This window comes from Ambystoma mexicanum, chromosome 4p (genome assembly GCF_040938575.1).
Source record: "Ambystoma mexicanum isolate Mex_15411 chromosome 4p, UKY_AmexF1_1, whole genome shotgun sequence".
In the NCBI taxonomy this organism is placed as follows: domain Eukaryota; kingdom Metazoa; phylum Chordata; class Amphibia; order Caudata; family Ambystomatidae; genus Ambystoma; species Ambystoma mexicanum.
Window position 1 is genome coordinate 858,834,812 of NC_090927.1, and position 27,189 is coordinate 858,862,000.

Genomic DNA, 27,189 nt, shown 5'->3' on the forward strand with positions numbered 1-27,189 from the left:
GAGACTCATCTGCAAATTGGACGAATCGCATAGAGAAACATGATTTTTCTCTACTACCTCAGAATCACCATGGAATTATTCTATGTACTGCACTGCCCCCTCCCCTTTCCCCCTGCACTTTTCCCCTTCCCCCTCCCCTGCACTTGTGCGATCTCAATGTCACCTTGCCTAGTAGGATCGCTGTCTCTATCTTCCCTCTGGTTCCCCTCCATTGCGTTGTTGCGCCTTGAAACACTTGTTTATCGGCGCGTTATAAATGCCATATGATATCCTATCATATCACCAAGGAGCAGCACGACTGGAGATTCTATGTCAAGCACAGAGGCTCAAATTATGCTTCTCTCTCTTTAATAGCATCATTACAACAACTAGAACTCAACAAGACTACATTTCCCAGAGACTTCTGCTGGAATGAGTCTTTTAATCAAACAAACTCAACACATTACAGTCCATTTTGTCATATAGTGTCCATCCAACCAGAACTACTTCCTCTTTCTTTGAGGCGACTTCCTCTGAATCCTTTCAACTAATTTCAGAACTTGAATTGTCATCCGAACTTGACAAACTCTTGCTCCTCAATGGTCACTGCTGTAATACTGCTCCTGTTCCTGGAATTATGTCCTGTTACGTTTTCTTCATCTCTGCTTCTACAATTAAGGCAAAAACTTGTCATTAAAATTGCATGGGTTCTTCAATGACATATAACTTAACTACTGACTATACGTTTCAGAACTGTCTTCAGCATCTTTATACCATCATCAATTTTTCATGACAATCAATCAACATATAACAATAATGTGCAAATACAATTTCATACATTCAACTTGCAGTCAGGGTTGGATAATACTTTGCCTCTGTCTCTTTAATAGAATCATGACTTTCCTGAATGTTAGTATGGTAAATCTGTATTCTACGTCAAGCAGCGGGCTCGCATTATGCTTGTTCAAAGCTTGCTTACCACCAACGTAGCCACTCCTTCTATCGGTTTAAAGTAAAACTTCTTAAACACTGAACCTCCTGACTAGTCCACAGCCTTCATGTCGTCTTCCAATCTGGCTCCCGCTACAAAAGCTTTAGAGGTCATCGCCCCACTAGTCGAATGCGTGGTGAAACCTTTGGTATCTATGCCTGCTTGCTTCATAGCCCAGTTGACACATCTTGCTAGTGTAGCACATGAAACTCCCTTATGCGGTTTAGTCAGACTTATTAGCAACTGTGACTCCCCGTTCGGCCTAAGGTGCCTTGTTACTTCCTCATACACTTTGAGGCACCGAACAACACACAGCTTGGGATGCTCTGCAAAAGCTGGATATATCGCAGTTGAGATATTCGTCTTGGTTCTCCGCGTTATGAGAAACATAACCCCCTCTGGAGAAAAACTCCTATTTGTTATCCCCATGTTTTCGTCCAAAAATCTCTTACACAAGATCAGACAAAGGAGCATTGTCAACTTCGCTGCCAGGATTTTCCAGAGCCGGTAATACTTCAGGGTTGGCAGCTTCATGAGTTGAATGCGTTCATTACTCTCTTTACGAAGGGATGCTCCCCTACTGGAGCCCCCTTCAGTCATAGCGTGTCCAGCTGAGACTGCTGACCTGTGGACATTGACTGTGCTATAAGCCATGCCCCTTGCTGCTAGACTTGGCAGGAAATCTGCTAATGCAGCCACATCTGCCGTAATGGGATTCCCACTCCTTGCCACGCACAAACTATTCCAATTATGCCAGGCTGCTTTATATGACTTAGCCGTCCCTGGGGCCCAGGAATCCCGGATGAATCTCCTAGCCTATTCCAAAGGTCCTGGCTTTCTCCAGGCATCCCGGGAAATCATCCAGGCTGCCAGGGTCAATGACCCGTGTAGCACCATGGGATGCAGGCGACCAGTCCGATCTTGAAAGATCTGCTGCATTTGTGGCAGCTGAATTGGTATCTCTGTCGAGAGATCCAGAAGATCGGGGAACATGGTTGTGACTGTAACGAGGGGGCAAGAATCACCACCTTGACTTTGTTCCTGCGCACAGATACAAGGGTACGTGTGATCACAGTGAAAGGAGGGAAGGCGTTCTCCTTTCCTGGTCCCCATGGCTGCACGAAGGTTTCGGTCTCTGCTACCTCTGGGTCTGGTCTCCAACTGAAGAACCTCAACAGCTGACGAGTGGTCCACGTGGCAAAAAGATCTGTGTTGCACGGGCCCCACATCCAGTGAATATAACATATTGCTTCCATACTCGGTACGGTTTACTCGATAAGCTCTGCCTTCATCTGAAAACATTGAAATACGTTCACTTTTTTCAAAAATATCATTAAAGTTCATGTAGTTCCGTTATCAAACATGCACAATTTAAACCACCTCTGAAAGCAGATACATTGTTTTATTTTAACATTTCTGTGCTGTTCAAACTTTCCCTGTTGATGTTATCGCGTTGACAGGCAGTGTCTATTGGACTCGAAATAAGGGTTGATGTGTTAATAAGCCGTAAATCAATAGCTGACAAAACGGAGCTCTTTCTGATGATTTGCGGCCAGCATGCTGGTGGCTAAAACATGTCAGAACAAAATCCAACAAAGGAGCCTGCAGCCAAGTCCACGGACAAACTGCACAAGTCATTCTCCCCCTTTCTGTGTTCACAAGCTCCTAATTATCATGCAGCGGAATATTGGCCTTCACACATCCATAGCAACCACTGTAGGGGGCCGTGACCTTGCTGACAGGAAAGGTCTGATGTGCAATCGGTTACTATGGAGATTGAAGCAATAGCTCCGTCTCTGCAGCGTTGTAAAGTTGTGTTTCTTGATGATGGTCAGCCCTGTTTATTCGGCAACTTCAAAAGCTCTCGTTCTTAGTCACCGAGCGAGCGCACTGCCCTGTGGGAATGTTTTCTTTTCGCCTGTCTGTGCAAAGCCCGGTGGATAGGCGGCACAGAGAAATACTTTGTTAAACTACTGCACCATGGCCCCTCAGGCACAAGAAAATCGAAAAAAGACTTGCGCATCAACTCTAGAACAATATTCTTGACTTTTATCAACAGCATTTAATTAAACGAGCATTTAACTGCATGATACGTACATTTGACAAACCGAAAAACGAATTGTCCATAACACTAACGGCGCCCGTAGGAGTCTGTCGACAATAGTAAAAGAGCCAGTGTTGCCAAAAACTGCTTGTTTTTCCAAACAACCCGAATATGAGTTTGTCCACTCATAAAATAGACATTTGCTTACATGGACATGGTGGTATGTCGTCCACCAAAAAGGCTTTAATGTTGCCTGCGACACTACCCATGTGATGTTACTGCTCCCAATTCAATCTAATGGGCCCTCAGCATGGGAAATAACTTCATCTCATAGTCTGATGGACCCGTTAGTACCCGTGGTCACCGCTTTTCAGTTTGGCGGTATAAGCACTAGTAATTAAGGCCAAACCTGTGATGAGGCACTGCCGCCCCTAAATTGGGCAGTATTCCGGCTAAGATTTCTGCATGCAGTAACTACTGTGAAAGCATGTGAAATCGGAGAGTGTATGCATTATTTGATGTTACTGCGTTGTGGCGGTAAACTCACAACATCCATGCAGAAATATTGGAGAAAAAAAACGTGCGTTTGAATCCCTGTTGGGGGTGGAAATGGAGATGGAACAGTAGCAGTTCACAATGCTACTGTCATATGAGGAAAAGTGCACAGAAACATGGGTGAGTAATGACCCTTCTGTGTATTATGCCGTAAAGGAGCAGAGGATGTGAGCATTTGAGATACCCACTGGATCAGTTCCATTGGGAGACACACCAAAGTTCATGATTTTACTACCTGAAATGTCGTCAGGCCTAGTATGATAGTCACTTGTTTTGTTCCTCCCCTCCCTTTCTGCACCCCTCTCCCTCGCCTTTTGTTTTTCTCCAGAAATGTCATCAGGCCTGGTATGGTAGTTGCCTGTCTGTTTCCATTTCCTTCCCACTCTCCCCCCTCCCTTCCTTATCTATGTCTTAGCTCTTGCACTATGTGAAATGTCGTCAGGCCGAGCACGATAGTTAATTTCACATCCTTAAAGCTCATAGCCTGTAAGAATGTCATTGTATTGTCCCTTGTTCCCTCCCTTACCTTGAAGGGCTTTGAAACACATTGTGTATAGGCGCTATATAAATAAACTATCATATCACATCCCAAACGCATCTGGAAAGTATGTGCTACCTCATCCTTTCATTAAAAGGAGGAAAGGTGTTTACCCTGCTGTGTGGGAAGTGGGTGGCTGTTGTCCTCCATCGTTAGCTTGGATATGAAAACATACACATTTATGATTCACAATCATGCAGTATCTCACAGTCTGCCTGTGTTTACCATTGCCATCTAACGCATAATGATTCTCAAGGCGACACCCGACACATCCATGTATTCCACAATAAACAAACACATGCATACAATGTTGCGCTAAGTGTGTGCATAGGCGGAGACCTAAGCATCTACACACCTTTCTATACAATTCCATAGCATCGTCATATATAGCAGTAAAACAAGGCGTTTTAGCATTAAGCAGCTACTAGCTGACATCCCAAATATTTGGCATCATTGCCGCATTGCACGGCTTGTTTGGCTGTTCTTTGGACTACTGCATAATGTCGTGTCTTCTTGTAAACCGCGTACAATACTTTCTTTTGTGGCTGAGGAAACAATAAAACGTATGCCACGTACAGCCGTCATGTGCCAGGTACTGTAGTCGTAAACCAGGAACTGCCTCATAAACATTATACTACCTCATATGCTAGGTACTACCATATATGCCCAGAACAACCATCACATAATAGGTACAGCCTCAGAAGCCAACATATCATGTATTTCATTGCTGCCTGCATGGCTGAAACATTCCCCCCTCCCTACCATGAGGTGAGGCCTGTCAAAGTATGCTTCTACTACCTACCACTAGCCTGAAATCCATACGCTTGTACCTTATGGACTGTGCTAAGCGCTTGCTGCAACTAGCGCCTAGATTCCTCAGGGCTTTTTATGTGCTGAAATACATTCAAAAATAAAATAAACAAATAAAATAAATAAACAACATAATATGGAACGTACACGTTCCTTTGTATAGGTGTTACCATCATAGAATTAATCTTGTGCAGTATTTCACTGGTTAGTTTGTGGTTTCTTAGTAATTATCAGCACAAGCATCCCTGTTTAGCCCATGATCCAAAGAGGGCAGAGTTGGGGACTTACATATCTACGTGTGACATTTGCAATACTGTTATACTTACCTTATTCTTTGGAGTGCACCTTCGAGTCACTCCTAGTTTTTTTTATATTGGAGAGAAAATGGTCAAAGGACAGGCCTGAGTGTTGAAAGGCAAGAGAAGAAGACAATCATTAAAACAGTTGAAGGGAAGGATAGAGTAAGCAACAGAATAATGCTGGTTATACATTGGGGGCTGCGGCCTCGAGTGCCTCCCCAGTGTGTGGAGAGACTATCATGTGCAGGGCCGCGTGTGCCACGAGTGGCGCAGGCGGAGCTATGTGGATCAACTAGGCCACCTAAATAAATGAGTGTATGAGTGGGGCAGCCCATCTGTGTAAGCATGGAGGGCTGAGGGACAGCTGTCTTTGCCCCTTCCAGGTGCACTGGAGCCTGGGTGGAGTGCCAGAATGTTGATAATTAAGGCTCAAAGCCCCCAGGCCGTGTGAGGGATGCAGCCCGGTTGGAAGGGAGGTGTGTTCTGGCCATACGGGGCAGGTGCAGAAGAGGATGACGAGCTCCCCACCCAGGTGAGCCATAGCCTGGGTGGGCCGAGTGTAGCACCGCTGGAGCATGGGAGGAATGCTGATAACGGGACCACTGCTGTGCAATGACTCCTTAGGTCTCAGGTGCTCCTGGCTGGAAGCAGGCCTGCACGCATGCAACCACTCAGGCATCTGCAGTGGAGGGTGTGCCCCCCACTCCCTTAAGGGAGTTTGCAGCAGGATAGGAACCGCCATGGAGGAAATTAATTTGTACTTGTACATGTACCCGGAGTAATTGGTGTGGACTGATCTTGGTGGGGTTGGGCAGCTCTTACCCCCAATGCATTGCTGAGGCATAAGGTGGTGAGGTGGGTGGGCTCAGCGCCCAGCTGTTTGTGTTGCAATCCCCCGAAATACACAAACCAGCCATATAAAAGGTACTGTGCCGTGAGGGGCATAGTTATAGACAAAGACGGAAAAAGGGCCCCTGTATGACAAAGAGGGGGAATGTGTACACATAAGTAAGAATGTTGTTTATGCACAGTAGGTTGCCTGATTGTATGTAGGCGGTAGACTCAGGCCTGCTCTAGTCCATCTATGTACGAAGAGTTGCCTCATGGGTTAGCTCTTACCCTAGTATTAAGGGCAGAAAGAAGAGGGGGCTCGGTGGGGAGAAGACAGAAATGAGGGAACTATTATTTTATTGGCTATTTGAGGTGTCACAATGTAACTGTCTTCAAGCTCTAAAATATCCTTCTGTGGGATGTGTGTCATTGCTTGGCATGAGAGGGCTACATTCCATCCTTCTCTCTGAAGTAATAGGTGATTGCATATTAAGGAACAAGGGAAGGAAGGATCCTACAGACCTACAGTGAGCAACACTTATTCAACTATGTACAACATAACATAGTAAGAATGCATAGCTGCTTCTTTAACCACATGCCACACGAGTGGATAGCAGCTCATCAGTAAAATGACAAACAAAGTGTTAATAAGAGAACATCATTTGACCACAACATAATCATTAGATCTTCTAGGAGATTGACAACATGTGCTTGATGTTTTTTTGAATCATCATTCACCGCCTGCCACCATTTCCATACATCTCCTTCTTTCACCACTACCCCCTTTCACCCAATCCTCACACGCCACAATATCAACATGCTGCACTCCTTCACATTTTTCACCAAACCCTTGATTGGTTGCTTACTCCCCTGTGAAATAGTGGGAATCTTCCTTTCCTCACTTCTGTGCACACAGCTCTACATTGTTCTACCCTCCACATATGCCTAACAACTCAATATGCCACAAGTGCTGAACACTTTAATCACATTGACTGTCAGGGCGAAAACCAAAACCAGACCAAGACAAGGGGTGCAGAGGGGCATGGTGGGGATTGTGATGCTTAGACAGGGCGTAAGAACAGTGTCTAGAAAGTTACACCCATTTAAAAGGTTGCTGTGCCCCTTCTGCAGAAAAGCAGCCCTAAAAGACTATGTTTCCCAGCAGAAGCAGTCTCCTGACTACAACTCCCAGCATGCCCGGGGCCGCTATGGACCAATCAGGAGCCCAGCCGGGTGTGGCTCGTTAAGGCGCATGCGCAAGCCCCGAGGCAAGGGGCTTGCGCTTGAGACTTCGGAAGGAGAGGACGTGCAGAGCCCAGCTCCAGCAGAATCATTCGCGAGGGGCCCAGCCCCACCGGAGAAGCAGCCCGGCCCCTCGCACTCACAAGATAAGTCCTTTTACCCATCTTGGGAATCAGAGGGATCGGGGGAGAAGCGCAGGGGGCCTTTGCTCGCCCATTCCTAGCCCCTGCGCCTACCGAGAAGATAAGTGCGCGTGTATTTTGGCGCGTCGGCATACCGCGCTTGTGTTGTTGTGGGGAAGTGAAGTGTACGGAAATATCCGTACCCAACTTGTGTGTGTGTTCCTGCCTCCTGGGACCAGGGAGAACAAGGCGCACAGGAGGCAAAAACACACGTGGCTACTTTCCGCGGCGGTCTGAAAGAAGACCCCTGTGGAAGATCAGGAACTAGTGGAAAAAGGCCCAGAGAAGTGGCGTAACTTTGGCACACTCAAACGCCCGTGAACAGAGTTCGGGTGGCAGCAATGAACGTTGTGTGGTTGAAACGAGTATGAGGAATGAATGTGAATGTTATCAGAATTCAGAGGACAAAAGGTTAACTGGTGTTATTTCTTTTAGCCTGGACCAGCACTGAACACTACGGACCTGCCACAAGACTTGACGGCTCTACCACGGACAGGACACTGAAAACCAGAGCTAAGTTTGCATGCTGGAAAATAATGCTATTTAGTTGCGGACTGATCTAGGTGCTTGGGTTAGACTTTGTATGTAAGGTTAACCAGTGAGGGGGCCTAAGCCTGGGTATGTGGTATTGGGGTGCAAATAGCTACTTGGTACCAAGTACATCAAAAGTGTGCAACAATCAGCCCTTTCCCTAAAATTCCCCTTCCTATCCACAACCTTTACCCAACCCTCAATCCGGTTTCCCTAAAACCCCCCAACCTATCCAACCAGCGAGACCCTAACCCTCCTTCCCTGCTCTGGTCCGGGTAGCCTGTGTAAGCTTTGACTTGCAGGCTCCACGACCATAGTGGGGGTGGTTGGTATTGCGTCGCTCCTGCGCCTTGGACCAGAGTGCCTTGACAGAAGCGCAAGCCCACGTATTTTCCAGGCGCCTGAGCGGCGCAGCCAACCCCCACAGCAGTCATGGAAGAAATTGCTAAAGCCTTGCAGGATTTGCAAGGGGAGTTGGCCGCATCCAGGCAAGATTACGCTACTTTGTCCGCGCAAGTGCGGAGTCTAGCTGCCCAAGCACCGCCCTTACCTGGTCAACCGTCTACCCCGTTACAGGTACATGTAACCCCGGAAGCCATAGTTCCCCTCGCACCTCCAGAGCGATATGCAGGGGATCCGCAAAAATTCTCCACGTTTCTAACCCAATGTCGTCTCCACTTTCTTACCAAGGCGTCAGCCTTTCGGTCTGCTCAAGCACGTACTGCCTTTGTGATATCGTACCTTACAGGGGACGCTGCCTCTTGGGCGAACCCTTTGGTTCAAAAGGACGATGCCTTCCTGTATGACTGGGATGAGTTCCTAGGGGAATTTGAGAAAATCTTTAATCGACAGACAGCCACCCTCTGTAAAGATCGGGAATTGTTGAGTTTAAGACAAGGCAATAGGGAGCTGGTGACTTATGTCACGCAGTTCAATCGGCTAGTGGCAGAAGCCGAATGGCCTAGGGAAAAAAGGATGTCCCTATTCTATCAGGGATTGAAAGATGAGTTAAATGATCTTATAGCCCAGGTTGACCCACAGCCAAGAGAGTGCTCGGATATGATAAACCTGGCCTTGCGTCTCGACCACCGCATGGCGGAAAGGCGGGGCGATAAGAGAAGAGGAGAATCGCGTCCTGTACCACGGTTAGACCAATTTAAAGGATCTCATGGGACGGTGGACAAATCTGAGGGGGATGAGCCGATGCAAATCGGTTCAATCCGGGGCCCCTTAACAAAGGAAGAGAAAGAGCAGAGAAGAAAAGACGGGGTCTGTATGTATTGCGGTAAGGCTGGGCATTTCGTTCGCGAATGCCCCGCCAAACCAAAAACCCAGGGAAACGCCTCGGCTCGCCGGTAGTGGGGGTCACCAGGTCGAGCCTAGTAAATAGCAGGGCCCCAAATGCAGGCTATTCAAATTATGCCCCATACATCACTCTGAGAGGTTGCCTAGAGTTCTTGACAAAAAAGAAACAGGTTACCCTGTTAGTCGACTCGGGTGCGACCGGAAATTTCATCGATGCCCAGTTCGTGGGTACATTAGGAATTCCCGTGCAATGTAAACCTAAGTCAGAACCGGTACACGCAGTGGATGGTACCCCCCTTAGTTCGGGTCCCGTTACTCATAGTACCTGTGTTATGACCCTTCAGTGTGGAGATGGGCATACAGAGAAGATTGCCTTTGACATTATTGCCGCCCCGCAATTTGGGCTTATCCTGGGATTGCCGTGGTTAAAGAAGCATGGTCCCCACATTCAATTGACCACAGGGTCGATAAATCTGAATTCTCCATATTGCAGAGAACATTGTTTAGAAAAGGTTTTGCCTGACATACGCACCATCAGCATTGTTAATAGTCAACCAGAGGTACGTCCTGAAGATCTGCCCCAAGAGTATGCCGACTTCGTAGATGTGTTTAATAAACAGGCTGCTGAGTCTTTACCCCCACACCGGCCCTTCGATTGCCGGATAGACCTGGAGGCAGGAGCGGTACTGCCATGCAGCCGCATCTACGCTTTGACCGAGGCTGAAAATGACCACCTCCGGGAATATATTGCATCCAACCTCAAGAGTGGCTTTATCCGGCACTCCAATTCTCCGGTTTCGTCGCCTCTGTTCTTCGTACCGAAGAAGTCTGGGGAGCTGCGGACTTGCATAGATTACCGCGGAGTGAACCGGATAACCATTAAAAACCGTTATCCGCTCCCTTTAATCCCTGTACTTCTTGACCAAGTTAGGGATGCGGTCATCTATACCAAGTTGGACCTTCGAGGCGCATACCACTTAGTACGGGTGCGTGAAGGAGACGAGTGGAAGACCGCCTTCCGAACCAAGTTCGGATTGTATGAATACCAGGTCATGCCATTCGGCCTCTGTAACGCCCCTGCCGCCTTCCAACATTTCCTGGATGAGGAACTCAGAGAATATCTGGACGTATGTGCCGTCGTGTACATCGACGATATCCTCATTTATTCCGGCAGCCTCCAGGAACATGTCCAACATGTACGTGCGGTGTTGCAGAAATTGCGAGAACATCATCTCTACGCAAAACTGGAAAAGTGCGAATTTCATCGTACCACTGTGAAGTTCTTAGGTTATTTCCTAACCCCAACCGGCGTACAAATGGATACTAAAAAGGTGCAGGCAATTTTAGATTGGGCACCTCCGGCTAATGTAAAAGAAATACAATCCTTTTTAGGGTTTGCAAACTTTTATAGACGCTTTGTTAAGAATTTTTCAGCATTGGTTACTCCAATCACGAAGCTTCTCCGTAAAGGTTGCCCGTTTGTTTGGGATGCCTCAGCCGAGCAGGGATTTCAACAGCTCAAAAAGGCCTTCACCGACGCTCCGGTACTAAAACATCCAGATTTGTCCAGACCATTTGTGGTTGAAACGGACGCCTCCAGTTATGCTTTGGGGGCCGTCCTGTCCCAAAGAGATCCCACAACGGGTTTGTTACATCCGGTGGCCTATTATTCAAGGAAGCTGCTGCCAGCTGAGGTGAATTATACCATCGCCGATCGAGAACTGTTGGCAATAAAAGCAGCATTTAGTGAATGGCGGCATTACCTGATGGGAGCACGCCATACCATAACGGTAATCACAGATCACCGCAATCTACAGTTTATGAAGACCGCCAAGACCCTGAGCTCGCGTCAGTTACGTTGGGCCTTGTATTTCGCGGAGTTTGATTTTATCATCACATATAGGCCCGGAACCAGCAACCAGAAAGCTGACATCTTATCACGCTACCCTGAGTCGACAATTCGAGAGGCGAACCCAACGCCCCAGTCGATAATCCCTTCCGCTCACATAATTGGTGCGACCTCTGACTTCTTTGAAGCTATTCAGAAGGAAATCTCTATGCAGGAACTGCACCATTGGTGCAAACAAGACCCTCGGAACGTAGTTATTGCAGGGCTTTCCTACCATGCTCATGCTCTGTACTTGCCTACTACGGCACTCCAGGAGAAGGCCATGTCATGGTGTCATGACTCATCCCTTGTGGGTCATCCAGGAAGATCAAAAACACAAGAACTGGTAGCTAGATATTTTTGGTGGCCAAAGTGGCGACGAGATGTTCAACAACACGTATTGAGGTGTGAAGTCTGTGCCCGCAATAAGGCCAGTCACCAAAAACCTGCAGGTCTACTGCATCCCTTACCAACTCCAGACGTACCATGGCATACTATAACCATGGACCTCATTGTGGATCTCTCGCCAATACAAGGTCACACCTCCATACTCGTGATTGTAGATACATTTTCAAAGATGGCCCATTTTATTCCTTGCAAGGGAGTCCCAACCGCTAGTGCAATTGCGGAACTATTCCTACAAAATGTCATTCGCCTTCACGGGCTTCCACACTGTATTATTACCGACAGAGGCCCACAATTTACCTCACGGTTTTGGCGTGAATTTTGTAGGATTATTGGGATGGAAGTCCATTTGTCATCTGGGTACCATCCCGAGACTGACGGCCAAACCGAGCGTGTGAATCAGGGGCTCGAGCAATACCTGCGTTGCTTTGCTGCAAGCAGAGAGACCACTTGGGTCCAGCATACTTGGTTAGCTGAGCTGGCCTACAATAATGCCGTACACGCATCCACCAGAAAGACTCCCTTTTACTGTCTCTACGGACGACATCCACGTATTCTCCCCATAGCTGTCCCGTCCTTAGGTGTGGAATTGCCCACACTAGCGGGACAGCGAATTGAAATTGAGCAAGTATGGAAGGAGGCACAAGGTAATCTCGTTAGAGCAAAAAATTCCTATAAGCATTATGCAGACAAGCATTGCCGTGCCGGTCCTCCCTATTGTGTGGGTGATAAAGTGTGGCTGTCCACCCGTAATATTCGGTTGGATGGTCCCAAAAAGCTACAGCCCCGTTACTTAGGCCCATTCCCAATAGCAAGAATCATAAATCCTGTTGCAGTCCGATTGGATTTACCATCCCAAATGAAGATTCACCCCACGTTCCACACGTCCCTGCTAAAACCTGCCCCGTATGGAACTCCCGTCAAAACCCCCCCCCCCGATAATTGTTCATGGAGAACCTGAATATGAAGTACGTGCAATTTTAAACTCCAAAAAAGGCACTAACGACCAAATATACTATTTAGTGGACTGGGTGGGGTATGGACATGAAGAGCGCTCGTGGGAGCCCTCACATCACGTTCATGCTCCAAGATTATTGCACACTTTCCATAAGAACTATCCAGATAAACCCGGAGGGCCTACCTTCTGTGGGAGGGGGAGTGCTGTCAGGGCTAAAGCCAAAACCAGACCAAGACAAGGGGTGCAGAAGGGCATGGTGGGGATTGTGATGCTTAGACAGGGCATAAGAACAGTGTCTAGAAAGTTACACCCATTTAAAAGGTTGCTGTGCCCCTTCTGCAGAAAAGCAGCCCTAAAAGACTATTTTTCCCAGCAGAAGCAGTCTCCTGACTACAACTCCCAACATGCCCGGGGCCGCTATGGACCAATCAGGAGCCCAGCCGGGTGTGGCTCGTCAACGCGCATGCGCAAGCCCCGAGGCACGGGGCTTGCGCTTGAGACTTCGGAAGGAGAGGACGTGCAGAGCCCAGCTCCAGCAGAATCATTCGCGAGGGGCCCAGCCCCACCGGAGAAGCAACCCGGCCCCTCGCTCTCACAAGATAAGTCCATTCACCCATCTTGGGAATCAGAGGGATCGGGGGAGAAGCGCAGGGGGCCTTTGCTCGCCCATTCCTAGCCCCTGCGCCTACCGAGAAGATAAGTGGGCGTGTATTTTGGCGCGTCGGCATACCGTGCTTGTGTTGTGGGGAAGTGAAGTGTACGGAAATATCCGTACCCAACTTGTGTGTGTGTTCCCGCCTCCTGGGACCAGGGAGAACAAGGTGCACAGGAGGCGAAAACACATGTGGCTACTTTCCGCGGCGGTCTGAAGGAAGACCCCTGTGGAAGATAACGCTGGCAATTTCCATATCAGCAACTAGTGGAAAAAGGCCCAGAGAAGTGGCGTAACTTTGGCACACTGAAACGCCCGTGAACAGAGTTTGGGTGGCAGCAATGAACGTTGTGTGGTTGAAACGAGTATGAGGAATGAATGTGAATGTTATCAGAATTCAGAGGACAAAAGGTTAACTGGTGTTATTTCTTTTAGCTTGGACAAGCACTGAACACTACGGACCTGCCACAAGACTTGACGGCTCTACCATGGACAGGACACTGAAAACCAGAGCTAAGTTTGCATGCTGGAAAATAATGCTATTTAGTTGTGGACTGATCTAGGTGCTTGGGTTAGACTTTGTATGTAAGGTTAATCAGTGAGGGGGCCTAAGCCTGGGTTTGTGGTATTGGGGTGCAAATAGCTACTTGGTACCAAGTACATCAAAAGTGTGCAACAATCAGCCCTTTCCCTAAAATTCCCCTTCCTATCCACAACCTCTACCCAACCCTCAATCCGGTTTCCCTAAAACCCCCCAACCTATCCAACCAGCGAGACCCTAACCCTCCTTCCCTGCTCTGGTCCGGGTAGCCTGTGTAAGCTTTGACTTGCAGGCTCCACGACCATAGTGGGGGTGGTTGGTATTGCGTCGCTCCTGCGCCTTGGACCAGAGTGCCTTGACATTGACACAGCTGGAGAACTTGATCTAACCCTTTCCCTTTCAATTTCCCCATTGATTCACACACAATGACCCACCTAGACAATGACATCCATATATGGTTTGACATTTTTCAACTTCGGATCAGGATAAGCCTTATTCTTGTTTTGAACCCATGTGATATTTCCTGCTACAAGGATTGCATCATCCATCCTCATGCACACTTTAGCATTCAACCATTCAGGTCACATCTTGATATCAGACTCTCGGCACCTGATGAGTCTGAATTGAGGCACTACGGTGGTATAAGTGTACCATGCTCCATTTCAACTCTTTTAAAGCATTACCACGGTCCATATAATCACCAATTGCTTTTTGCATGTGCTCGCATATCACACCACTCATTTTCTCCACCATTGCATTCCTTTCTAGGGGATGACTGACACGTATGTCCTGCTAAAACTCTTTTCTTTACCATGCTTCTCCATCAACCTGGAAGACAATCGTGGCCCATTATCCCTGAGAATGACTTCAAGATAACTTTCTCGTCTAAATTTAGTCACCAAAAAAGTTGTAACCCTTTTCCATCATAGCATGTTTGACCAAATAACTTTTGACCACTTGAAGTAGTAAATAATCATCATAATAAATAATGTACTTGTACTACATAGATTATGATAAGGCATCAACACATGAGTCCCTAAACTCACCAATTGGCCCTTGGGGAAAGCAAAAGATACAGTGGTAGTTTTCGAACCTTGTGACTTATGTCACAATTAAATCAGGGCACACATGTACTTACAGTGCTTTCAATCTGACAATCCATATTCGGCCACCGGTCATTTTTGCACACTTTCCCCTTAGTAATGCTTATAATTTGATGACCATCATGTACAGAATCTATCCCTTTAGTATTCAGGGAGATTCACTCTATATCCCTTCAGCAAGCATTCAGCTCCTGCAGTCAACGCATCCCTTTACACATAGAATAATATGTACTCTTCTCCAATAATTTCTCTTTATGTCCATCCTAAACAAACTCAATCAAACAATTTTCAGTATTTCACCTCTCTCGATAGGCTCTTTACTGTAATGCACAGGTATGCTTCTATCACACCACCACCACCACCCTATAAATTTGCTGCTACACAATACTCCTCTAACTCAGCTGCCATCTGACCATTCACTGCAACATACATAAAAAGTCGGCAATATAGTATTAGGGAAAACATGAATTTAAAATCATATTCCAAAGTAATTGTGACTAAGGAGACTTGTCGATTTGGGATACTAGATCCAAAGTGAGCTACAATGGGGACCATATTGGCTTGGGCACCTTTAACATAGGAAACACAAGTGAATATACACAATTTTGTATTGTACTCGTTTGGACATTATTACAATTATATTAAGTTCTGTCGTGGTTAATTAGGCGGTCAGTGTCAACTCAGGAAGTTCCTTCCCCCCCCCCAAGCAAGGTGGCGCACACCCAAAGTGCTTATACAGATTCAACTTTAGTGAGGCCTCCAACCCGTCTCACACCACCCAAACAAATACCGTCTATGCCACCAATGAGCTAGGAACCAGGCCGGTGTATGGTGAGAATATATATATTTATTTAAGGTTTGACAAAATATAATACCAACCAAAAGATCAACCACCAATGCTGTGGCACTACACAATATAAGAAATTCAAATTTCTTGTACCAATTCACTAACACAGGTTTACATGACTTTCAGTTTCGATATGACACACGTACAATTTTGAATTTGGCAGTCAAATCTATATCAGATTTCTTGAAAATTAACCTATAGGAAACATACAAAACACACAAGTGATTTCTTAGTTTGGCACAATATTAATTTCTCCCAGCAACCCGACCCTCTAGGCATCAATTGGATACGACTCCTCTGATTTCAAGATAAGGCCCAGGGAGTGGGAATACAATGGAAAATCAGTTTTAGCTTTATTCTGAGAAAGGCAATGTTTGAGAAACAAACTCAATGGGAACATCGTTTTGGCTTTATTTTTAGAAAGTCAATGTTTGAGGAAAAAACTCAATGGGAACTTCGTTTTGGGGTTTTCTTTGAAAAAGAAGGTTTGGAAAAGGAACTCACTGGGAACATCGTTTTTCAACACACATTCAAAGGACATGCAGTGCTTTGGAATTCTGGTTTGGGATGCACAGGCATACATGGGAAATTTCGTTTTACACACACATTCAACTGAGATGTAATGCTTGATAATTCAAGGGTTGGGATGCAAGGGAATAAATGGGAAATTTCGTTTTGCGACACATATACAAATGAGATGTAATGCTTGGTAATTCTGGTTTGGGGTGCAAGGGAATTAATGGGAAATTTCGTTTTACCTCCCTCCCCATTCAATTGAAAGGTGGCATTTTAGGTCTTTATTGTTTATACTGGCTCTAACCCACTGGACATTAATTTTGCTAGTTTAGAACTCTAACAACACTCATCCCGTGATTAGTCTATATGGGAATTAATTGATTTATTTTAATTAAAGGTGCTAAGGATATACACATTCAATTTCCACAGAGAGGCTGGTTTTCTATGGGGAAATCATTTGAGTGAGATTTAATTAATGTACGAAGAGCCTACCCAGTTTCATCTCTCCTACCCACTAATGGAAAGGGATAAAGGCAGGTAGCTCCCCACACAATTGATGGCATTTGGATTAGTCTACTTACACGGGAGACCTTGATACAGGGGCATCCAGGGAAACAAAGCAGGGCTCCTATGAGGACAGGACAGATCTGGTAAAGGGCTTCAGTCAAGGATTCTTTTCCCTACCACTGTCTCCAATGCAAGGACTGAGGCCTCTATGCTTGTAGTACCTCGCAAGAGTCCAGCAGTTGACTACCTCCAGGAATAAGATGGAAAAAGCCCTGTTCTGATGCAAAATTGACCTCTTATAGAGCTGATGACACTCTACATTATCATAATTCCCATGGTAAGGATTTGCTAGCACTCTCTCTTCACCTCCCACCAAGACGCCCACTGGCTGCTGATAGGACCAGAAGTTGGGAGTTATGGGTTATGGAAGCTGAGGGAGGAGGAAAAATACATCATCCAAAAATGACAGGTGGGTTTTACCTTGTCAGTGTCCTTAAACATCTAACAACATGGCAGCTACCCTAACCTTTCAGATACCTACATGAATCTATACGTTTTTGGATTCTACATTTTATGGCGAGTCGGACAATATTAATTTTATTTTGGCAAGCCCTACCTGGGCAGAGCGATCATTTTTTGTGGTTTTCTGCATCTTAATAGTTACAACTCTGACACTACGTGCTTCCAACATTAATTTCACTGTCTATCACTCTATCTATTTTTTCAGTTAGTCAGATGTATGCAATGCCACAATCATAATTTTGATCATAACTTAAATTACATCCATCACACAAATTTCATTTTTATATGGTCCCGACAGGTTTTTTATACCCTTTAATATGAATACTGGCTGGGCTCACTGGGATGCACAATTTTCTTTTTACTAGGGAAAAAGGAGCCCAATGTTAATCAATGGCACTGCATAATAGGTGCTCCTAGTTTCACTCTTATGGCCCCCACATTTCTTTTCTTAAGTTGTATTTATCTTTAAACATGTGACCAGGCCATCTGCTGGGCCAATGTTTATTCTACCCTCTTCCTCCTTGGCTTCAAAGGTCTTTGCTCAGAGCTAATGCACAGTTTATGGAGACCTTAAGGGTAATTTCTGTTGGCCATGTTATCTGTAAATCCCATAATTTTCATCCCGCTCTCATCATTCTTTGTATTTGTAACTGAACTAGAGCTGCTTTTCCTGGCAGGGCCAGGCAAAGGTCTTGAGTTCATATTTTCAAAGGCACCAACCTTTCAGTTTAGCGGGGAAAACACCAGCTGCATGCACACTTCAGAAAATACAGCTTTATTTCAACAAGACGTGCTTACACGTAACATTTTAGCATTATAGCTGGACATGGGGTTTAAAATACAATCTTTCGAGAGGGCGCTAGAGAACCCAAACAAGATGGCGGCTCTTATGTGAGCTCCTAGTCAAGCTCCCAAAAATCCTGCTGAAAATCCTGCCCAGGGTGCCTAAGACACCTCTAACTAAAGGTGAAATCCCCCTAATCACCCCTGATTCCAGGGCGACCGGTGAGAAGGCGAGGGAGAAACTGCATCATCCAATTTGCAGCAGAGCCCGAGTGGAAACCCTGCCCCCACTCCAACCGAGCGCTAGCAGAGAACCGCAACAACTAGTGGCGCCAAACTGCAGCTAACACAGTCTGCCGTATAAAGCACACACGAGAACAGGCTCGGAGCAGCCACGGGCACAGTGGGCTCATGAAGACACACACTGGCAACGGCAGCACCTGAAACGACCTGCTGCAACGGCAAAAGTGCCACACAAGAAGCCGTGTACTGACCCTCATCCAGCACAAAAGGTCAGCGATGTGGCACGACAGTGGTGACCCTCGCAAGTCCGCAGTCATCCTGATGGGGCACTGGTACCGGTGAATCGCCAGATGGGCAACCCAGCGGGGAGCGGGGAAGTGATCCACCTACCGCCGGAGCATAGCCGGACCTGCCGTCCTGAACGTTCCACATTGAAGCAAGGACGAGACTTCGCCCGACGAAATACCAGGAAGCAGGCTGACTCCCGACCTCCTGCACTAACACACCCAAGAGACCACAGACGGGGACAAGGGCTAGTCCGGTGAGTGCAAGCAGTGTTGCAACCCCACGACACCCGCTCCCCCGTTTCAACCCACACAGAGGCAGAGAAACTGCTATCCACGAAACCAGCGATCCTCATGCGAGGTGCAGACACCACGTTAACCCTGCAACCGCATATAACTGAGCCATTGACGTGTGTTCCCCTGCACTCTGGTTGAAGGTGCTCCTGTCATTTCTAATGGGAAACAGCAAAAAGAAATCCATATGGGGTACCTTGCAACCAAGTTCCTGAATGCGCCACTAGTAAGGAACGGTCTGAATAAGGAGACGCCTCAACCGACCGCATTCTACCCCCCCCACAAAGCCGCCCCCCACGACCACGACACCTGGTGACCTGACCTGACCACAAGTTAAGGAAAGATTCACCTCCAACAGCCAACAACCTAAGCGGTGCTGGACAGGAATTGAACCCGGCAATCAGCCAACACCAGCACCAACAATCAGCTCACGCAGTGACAATCCACGGACAGACATTGCGACAAAACTTGCCCGATCAGGCCAAGGGCGCCCATCCAGGAGTTAGGGAAACACTGTGGGGCCTGCTGAAAACTGCTGTCTGGCTCCCTCCCCGGTGTAATAAGTCAGTTCTTTGACATTAGGGCCTGCGAATCCCATTTGAGACACTCAAATCCCAGTTACAACAAATGCCAAAAAATGGGGAACAACAACAAGTTGCAAATGAAATTGAATTTTGAGGCAGGCCCAGCCAGCAGGATTCCTGGTACCAACACACAAACAGAACATCTGCCATCAAGTAGCGAACAGAACGTCAGCGCTCACCCTCCTCCAGATATAGACATTCGTGAAATACTACTGGACCTCAAAGCCGGCATCGGGAACTTAGATTCCAAGCTAGATAACCTATCCTCTAAAGTGGACCAACTCCAACACCGGCTGGACAAGCATGGTGATAGGCTGTACATGGCTGAACAGAGAGTGTCTGACCTGGAAGATGGAAGCGCGGCACTAACAGCCAGAGTTTCGGCACTTGAAGTACAACTGAAAGCGGTGTCCGCCAAGTCTGAGGACTTGGAGGGACAAAGCCGCCGAAACAACATTCACCTTGTAGGGGTGAGGGAGCAACAAACCCCACAGAAGATGGAGGAATTTGTTGAAACTGCCTGCAAGGAACTATTCGGAGCAGCCGCCCTGTTCCAACTCTTTGTGGTCAAGAGAGCGCACCGGGTGCCAGCCAACCGTCCAATGCTGGGCGCGCCTCCACGCCCCATCCTGGCACGCCTACTTAATTACAAAGATCGTGACACGATCCTGCGAATCGCGAGGGAGAAAGGAGAATTGCATCACAACGGTGACTGGGTCCAAATCTATCCTAATTTTTTTCAAGTACGCCATGCATCGTGAAAATCCTTTGCAGGGGTGAAGAAACGTCTGAGAGACAATCAAATCCAATACTCCATGCTCTTCCCGGCAAATCTCTGAATTCAACATGCTGGAAAGGCACAGTTCTTTGCCTATCCCGAGGCCGTAAGCAGCTTCCTAGACGAAACTGGCTGCCGACCCCCTAATAATAAACTGAGGCCGGCGAGGGATAACCAAGATAGGAGAGGCCCCCGATGAGCTCCCATGGTATGGAAGTTCCGACAATGCGACGCACCCTAACACCATGCCACCAATTAAAAAGCCTGCTCACAAGAACTTATACAATAACTCACCTCTAACACTTCATCACGGGATACTAAGTCACACCGGACACCCCGGGAGAAAACTGACCACATAACACAGAAGGGAGCTACCGAACTTGGCTGGGCACTAGCGCACTGAGCTCAGCAATATTGCAAAGTTACAGGTTTGGGGTGAGGGAACAATTGACGGGTGAGTTGGGGGTTGCTTGCGGAAAGGGGACCAAGAAGAAAACTCCACTACAAGTTAACCAGGGTGAATCCTGCCACTTGGGAAGAGGGAATAGTTCAACGGAACTCGCCATTGGTGGACCCGTTCACCACCTAGAGACCCCACTACCAGACCTGAATACTCAAAAGAAGCATGCCCGCACGTGTAACACAACACGCAAAAAAGATGAACATACCCTGAATGAACACAGAAAATCCCTAGACCAATGAAGCTGGTAACATGGAACATTAGGGGGGGAAACAGCCCAGCAAAAACTAGGAAGATACTACATTACCTCAAGAGGCACGACATAGACGTAGCTTTAATTCAAGAGACCCACCTCCTCCCATCCTCCAAAAATTGATGGGCCATGACATGGGGATGCCACAAATACTTTTCTTCCTTCTCATCCTATGCCAGAGGGGTGGCCATACTGATCAACAGGACCAAGAAGTTCAGGCTGCTGTCGATGCAACAGGATTTAGAGGGCAGAGCACTACTGGTCCACTGGGTGCTGGAGGGCACCGAGGTTGCCCTGGTTAACACATATGGTCCAAATTCTAACTGCACAAACTCTGTCGATTGGGTGATGACACATTTGGCGGGTATCAACACAGCCACGACCATTTGGGGGAGCGACCTGAATACCACCCTAGATCCTGCAATGGATACATCCCTCTCTCTTACCAACACACCCTCAAAAGCAAGCCTTCAAATCCGTGAAATCTGCGATGCCTACAACCTGATCGACGTGTTTTGATTCGGCCACAGCGGCACTCGTGAATACACTTTCCACTCCTGGGTCCACGGCACAAGCTCACAACCGGATTACCTACTGGTGTCCTGCGTAGGAGGATTCCAGTGGGCGAATGTTTGATCCTTCCAAAAACGCTCTCGGACCACTCCACAGTTACCCTTGAGTGTATCCCCACTGACGACATAAAGAAAAGCCCCAGCTGGAGATTCAACTCAAGAGCACTCCAAGACCCAGTGTTCGCACAGGAGCTCCTTACAGAAATCACATCCTTTCTTACCATCAACCAATACTCTGTGGCATTGAGAGGGATCCTGTGGCAGACGCTAAAGTGCTACAACAGCGGGATATGTATGGCCAAAGAAAATGGGATCCCAAAACCATCCGAAGGGAGCTAACCAACAACGAGACCCGTGAAAGAACTCGAGCAGACCAACACCAACTCAAAGGACCCTCAAACCCTAGCCCTCCTCAAGGAAGAGCTAGACAAGTTCAGAAACAACGCCGATTACGAGAGCCGTTTCATGGCTCGTGGTCACCAAGTACAGCTGTACAGCGAAGACCAGAAACTGGGAGCCCTCTTGGCTAGACTGTTGGTGGCAGACAGGAGACACCTAAAGCTGGAAAGTGTCTGCACCCTCCCAAGGGAACCTAGTCCACACCGAAGGCGAAACAGTGGAAGCATTTCGTACCTTTTATCAAAATCTATACAGCTTCAAGGCTCCAAATAACCCGGAAGCCCTCCAAGAATACCCAAGCAAAATTGAACTGTACTGGGTGGAAGGTGAAATGAGAGAATCCTTAAATAGACCAATCACACTCAAGGAGATATCAGACATTATAAAAGAACTACCAGGGACCAAATCACCAGCCCAGATGGCCTGAGAGGTGAATTTTACAAGGCATTTGCCCCGACCCTCGCACCGATCCTTTGATCAGTATACGAAGAAGCACTAGAGAAAGGGCACATGCCTCCCACTCTGCGCGAAGCCAACGTCTTCCTGCTCCATAAAGCGGGGAAACCTCCTGAAGAATGCGCCTCGTATAGGCCGGTTTCACTAATAAACATCGACAACAAAATCCTTGCTAAAATCCTAACTTACAGATTGCTCCCTCTGATGCCCGTCTAATACTGGCAGATCAGGCGGGATTCATACGAGGCCAGAACACATTCGGAATCAGGCTGCTCTTCAGGAGAATAGAAGCACTGGACCCCCTCGGTTCAGGGAGTGGCAGTCCTGCTGGACGCAGAGTGGCCATATCTCTTTGCTGTACTAAAAAAACTCGGACTGGGAAACCGCTTCCTGAAACTGGTCGCACTCCTCTACACACACCCCATGACTAGGATCACCCTGGGGAAAACAAAATCAGCACCCGTAGAACTAAAGATAGGGACAAGACAAGGATGTCCCCCGTCGGACATTCTGTTTGCACACGTAATGGAATCGCTGGCTGCAAGCCTCAGGGCCAAACTGCTGGAAAAAGGCCTTACAATAGGGCCCCATAAACTGATCCTATCCCTATATGCAGATGACGTAGCTCTCTTTATAGGCGACCCAGCAATAAACCTGAACCCAGCAATGAGGGAGGTGCTCAAGTTCGGAGCCTTCTCCGGGCTAAAAATTAATCACAACAAAAAGTCATCTTTCCCCTAAACCGAGAAACAGTGGAATTCAGAGAGGACTTTGAGTTCAAGTTGGAGTCCTCAGGGGTCAGTTACTTGGGAATAATAATGTCTGGAAATTATGACAACCTGTTCCGAGATAACTGCGAGAGTGTGTTAGAAGCGCTCGGAGACAAAATCTCAAGATGGAGACTGCTACCACTCAGATTGTGGGGCCGGATCTCAATCGTAAAAATGGTCATCCTGCCCAAACTTCTATATTTGTTTGTGAACATACCACTTCTGCTAACGCAGAGTTTCTTCCAACACCTGCGCAGCCTGGTGCTCGAGCTGATATGGGCCGATGAACAGCAAGAGTGGCCCATAGGATCCTTGTCCAACCAATCGCAAAGGGCGGTCTAGCACTACCCGACCTAGAATGCTATTACTGGGCTGCACAAGCACAATTCCTAAGCCACTGGTATGCCACCCATCCTGTCCGCTCACACGTCTAAATTGAACGGGCCCTGGTAACTCCCAATCTTTTACAAGCCGCCATCATAGGCAAACTCAGGGTTCCACCAAGGACTCTGAATGTGGTACTAACCATGTACTAGATATGGAAAAGGATTGCACTAAGAAACAATATCACAGTGAGATTCTCCCCCTGCTCACAGCCAGATTCATACCTCCAATGGGCGAACAAGCTAAAGATTGACAAGCTCCAAGACTGGTTTGTGGATGGTCACTTCCTGACGATCCAACAAATACGAGAACGGGGGGGCCAACTCTCACCTGGACATTTTTGTGTATTTCCGTCTCAGACACACGCTTTGATCCTTGTTCCCTTCGTTTCCGGCTCAACCAACCACATGGCTACTGCTGCACAGAGTGATTCAAGCACAGGGATCAGGGAGGCTAGTATCCAGTATTTACAAAGACCTACTGCTGATCACCTCTAGCCAGTCACCCAACCCGAAACTGAGATGTGAAAGAGCACTAGGAGGCACGATTAAAGATGAAGACTGGTCGTACATATTAGGGCAAATGCAGAAAGTGTCCCTAAACTCGAGATGTAAACTGATCCAGTTCAACTTTATCCATCAGGTGTATTATAGACCAGCCAGAAACCAAAAAAGTGATGGGTGGAAGGTTTAGAATAAATCAAAGCCACTGGCATTGCTCTGGGCAACCTTCCACATCACCGTTTTTTAGCCCGTCTGCGCCATTGCAAAAGGGGTCCTACCATATGCAAATCAGTCAGGTACTGCCACCAATGGGTGCAGCCATGCCCAACTGCAGGCTAGGTCCCCTCTGCACGGAAACACCAGCAACCCCAGACATGTTTCGGCCTTGTTGGGCCTCCTCAGTGAGGTGCAGCTTGGTTTTCTATGGCGCAGCGAGCAAGGGACCCACGTCTGGGCATACCCTCTCTCACATAGGGAGACAAACTGAAACCAAAAAAGTGATGGGTGGAAGGTTTAGAATAAATCAAAGCCACTGGCATTGCTCTGGGCAACCTTCCACACCACCGTTTTTTAACCCGTCTGAGCCATTGCAAAGGGGGTCCAACCATATGCAAATCAGTCAGGTACTGCCACCAATGGGAGCAGCCCTGCCCAACTGCTAGGCCAGGTCCCCTCTACACGGAAACACCAGCAACCCCAGACATGTTTCGGCCTTGTTGGGCCTCCTCAGTGAGGTGCAGCTTGGTTTCCTATGGCGCAGCGAGCAAGGCACCCACGTCTGGGCATACCCTCTCTCACATAGTGTCACCGGGGTCGGTGATATCTTCGTCCGAAAGTGTAGCTTCTGAAATCTCCCCCTCCCCCGACTCCTCACCTTCTTCTTCCTTCCAAGAACCCTTCTTTTCTTTTCTTCGAGTAGACACCTTTTTTTTATGAAGATAGGGACGACCCCGGAAGGAAGCCACCGTGCTCCCCAAAGAAGGGAGACCAGGGGGCCCACCCCCGGGATCGACCAAGAGGGGAAAAAGCCTTAGGCACAAAAAACCCCTGTAGAATCGTTGGGTGTCTTGTAAACGTGGAACCAGGAGTACTCTAGGTAAGATCTGGTAGAAGTGACTGAAGACAACACGTGGAGTGAAGATTCAGAAACACAGGCAGTCCATTAAGAGGTCCGAGGAACTGGTACACAGGCTAAGTGAGGAAGTACTGATGCAGCAAGCAAAGGCAGTCCAGGGGAACAGGCCGGAGTCTGGTACACGGGAGGTCACAGAAGCAAATACCGAAGGTAGGTGAAGGAAGAGCGGGAAGAATAACAGACAGGAAAAGGAAAAATGCGGTAAGTGAAGATGGGAAGGTGGGAGGGGAAGCAAGATGGAAGGAGGGCAAAGGAGAATTATTGCGAACCAAGAGAGAAAGGGAAAGGCTGACAGATCCAGCGGAATGAATGACAGACAGGTTCAGACAGGGTGCGAGGACCCGACCAGCAGCAAGCGAGAGAGCAGCACGAAGCCACAGGCAGCAAGCAACTCAGCCTACGGACGAAACCGGAAGCGTTGCAACGCGTCCGTGACCCGGAAGTGGCTGGTTAAAACACCGGGCCGCGGAGCGTCTAGCCAATCAGAATCAGAAAAAGGAAACCAGGAAACAGGGGGCGTGGCCGAAGCGAACGAAGCTAGGTTCCGCGTCGCCAGCGGCTCCATAGACGCCAAGAACTCGGCGGGTATGACAGTATGCCCCCTCCTATATGCTCCTCCTCCGGGTTTCCCTGGATGGAAAAAGTGGTATTTGCGAAGTAGGACAGGAGCATTAATGTGTGTGATGGGTTCCCAAGAGTTTTCCGAAGAAGGGTAGCCTTTCCACTTAACCAAATATTCCAGCCTGCCCTTATGATACCTGGAGTCACAGAGTTGGGCGACCTCATATTCAGCTCGAGTGGAACCCTGGGGAATAGGAGTCTGTCTAACCTGTCGTGCCCATGTATCAGCATGAAATGACTTAAGTTGGGAAGCATGGAAAACAGGGTGTACCCTTTTTAGGTTATTTGGTAGTCTTAGGCGAAAAGCCACAGGATTGATTTTCTGTATGATCTCATATGGCCCTAGATATTTTGGAGATAACTTGGAGGGATGTACCCAACGAGGTAAATACCTAGTGGAGAGCATAACATGGGTACCCACATCCCATCCTGGTACAGGTCTACGATGTTTATTGGCTGGAATGCAATATCGGGCTTGGGCTGACTTAAGGCCTTCTTCTACCTTCTTGTGTGTCTCTCTAAGGAGGGAGAGTGAAGAATCTACTGAAGGTACGTTAGTAGAAAGGCCTGAGACAGGAAGAATGGAGCGAGGGTGAAAACCATAAGTACCAAAAAAAGGGCTGAACCCCAGAGCTGCATGTGTGGAGTTATTATAAGAGAATTCAGCTAGAGGGAGTAGTGTGCACCAGTTGTCTTGTTGGCTGTTGATAAAGCATCTTAAGTACTGCTCCAGGGTTCCGTTCAAATGTTCAGTTTGCCCATTGGATTGTGGATGAAATCCAGAGGTGAGAGCTCTTTCAATACCTAGTCTGCTACACAGGGCCTTCCAGAACTGGGAAGTGTACTGACTACCCCGGTCTGAAATAATCTTGTTAGGTAGACCGTGTAACCGGAATATGTCTTGGAGAAACACTTCCGCCATCTTGGCTGCCGTAGGGATGCCAGGTAATGGGGAGAAGTGAGCCAATTTGGTAAATGAATCCACTACTACCATGACACAGGTGCATCCTTCAGACGGAGGTAAATCCACTATGAAATCAGTTGAAATTGTGCTCCAGGGACCCTTGGGTACAGCATTAGGTTCCAGTAGACCAATTGGTCTTTTTCGGGATGATTTACTCCTCAGACAGATGATGCATGACTGAACGTACTGCTCTACATCCTTTCTCATTGTAGGCCAATAGAAATGTCTTTGAAGATAGTCGTGAGTACCAGCCACACCCCTGTGTCCTCCTAGTTTAGAGTCATGACACCAGACAAGTGCGGTTTTACGAAAAGCCGGAGTGGGTAGATAAAGCTTTCCTCCTACAAGGTAAAGACCGTTCCTGATTTCATAGGCCAGATCTTTAGAGTGTTTTTCAATTTCAAAACGACCTCCAAAATCCTCCTGTACCTGCTGAAGGAATTTAGAAATTATTCCGATG

General features: G+C 47.6%; 1 long non-coding RNA gene across 1 annotated transcript in view; it reads right to left on the reverse strand.

The window, feature by feature from the left end:
* Window positions 1-331: 331 nt before the first annotated feature.
* LOC138453512 (uncharacterized) overlaps window positions 332-27,189 on the reverse strand; it is a 268,643-nt gene continuing 241,785 nt past the window's right edge. Inside the window, exon 5 of the long non-coding RNA XR_011260449.1 lies at window positions 332-647. This is a non-coding gene — a long non-coding RNA (uncharacterized lncRNA). The remainder of the gene's footprint in view (window positions 648-27,189) is intronic.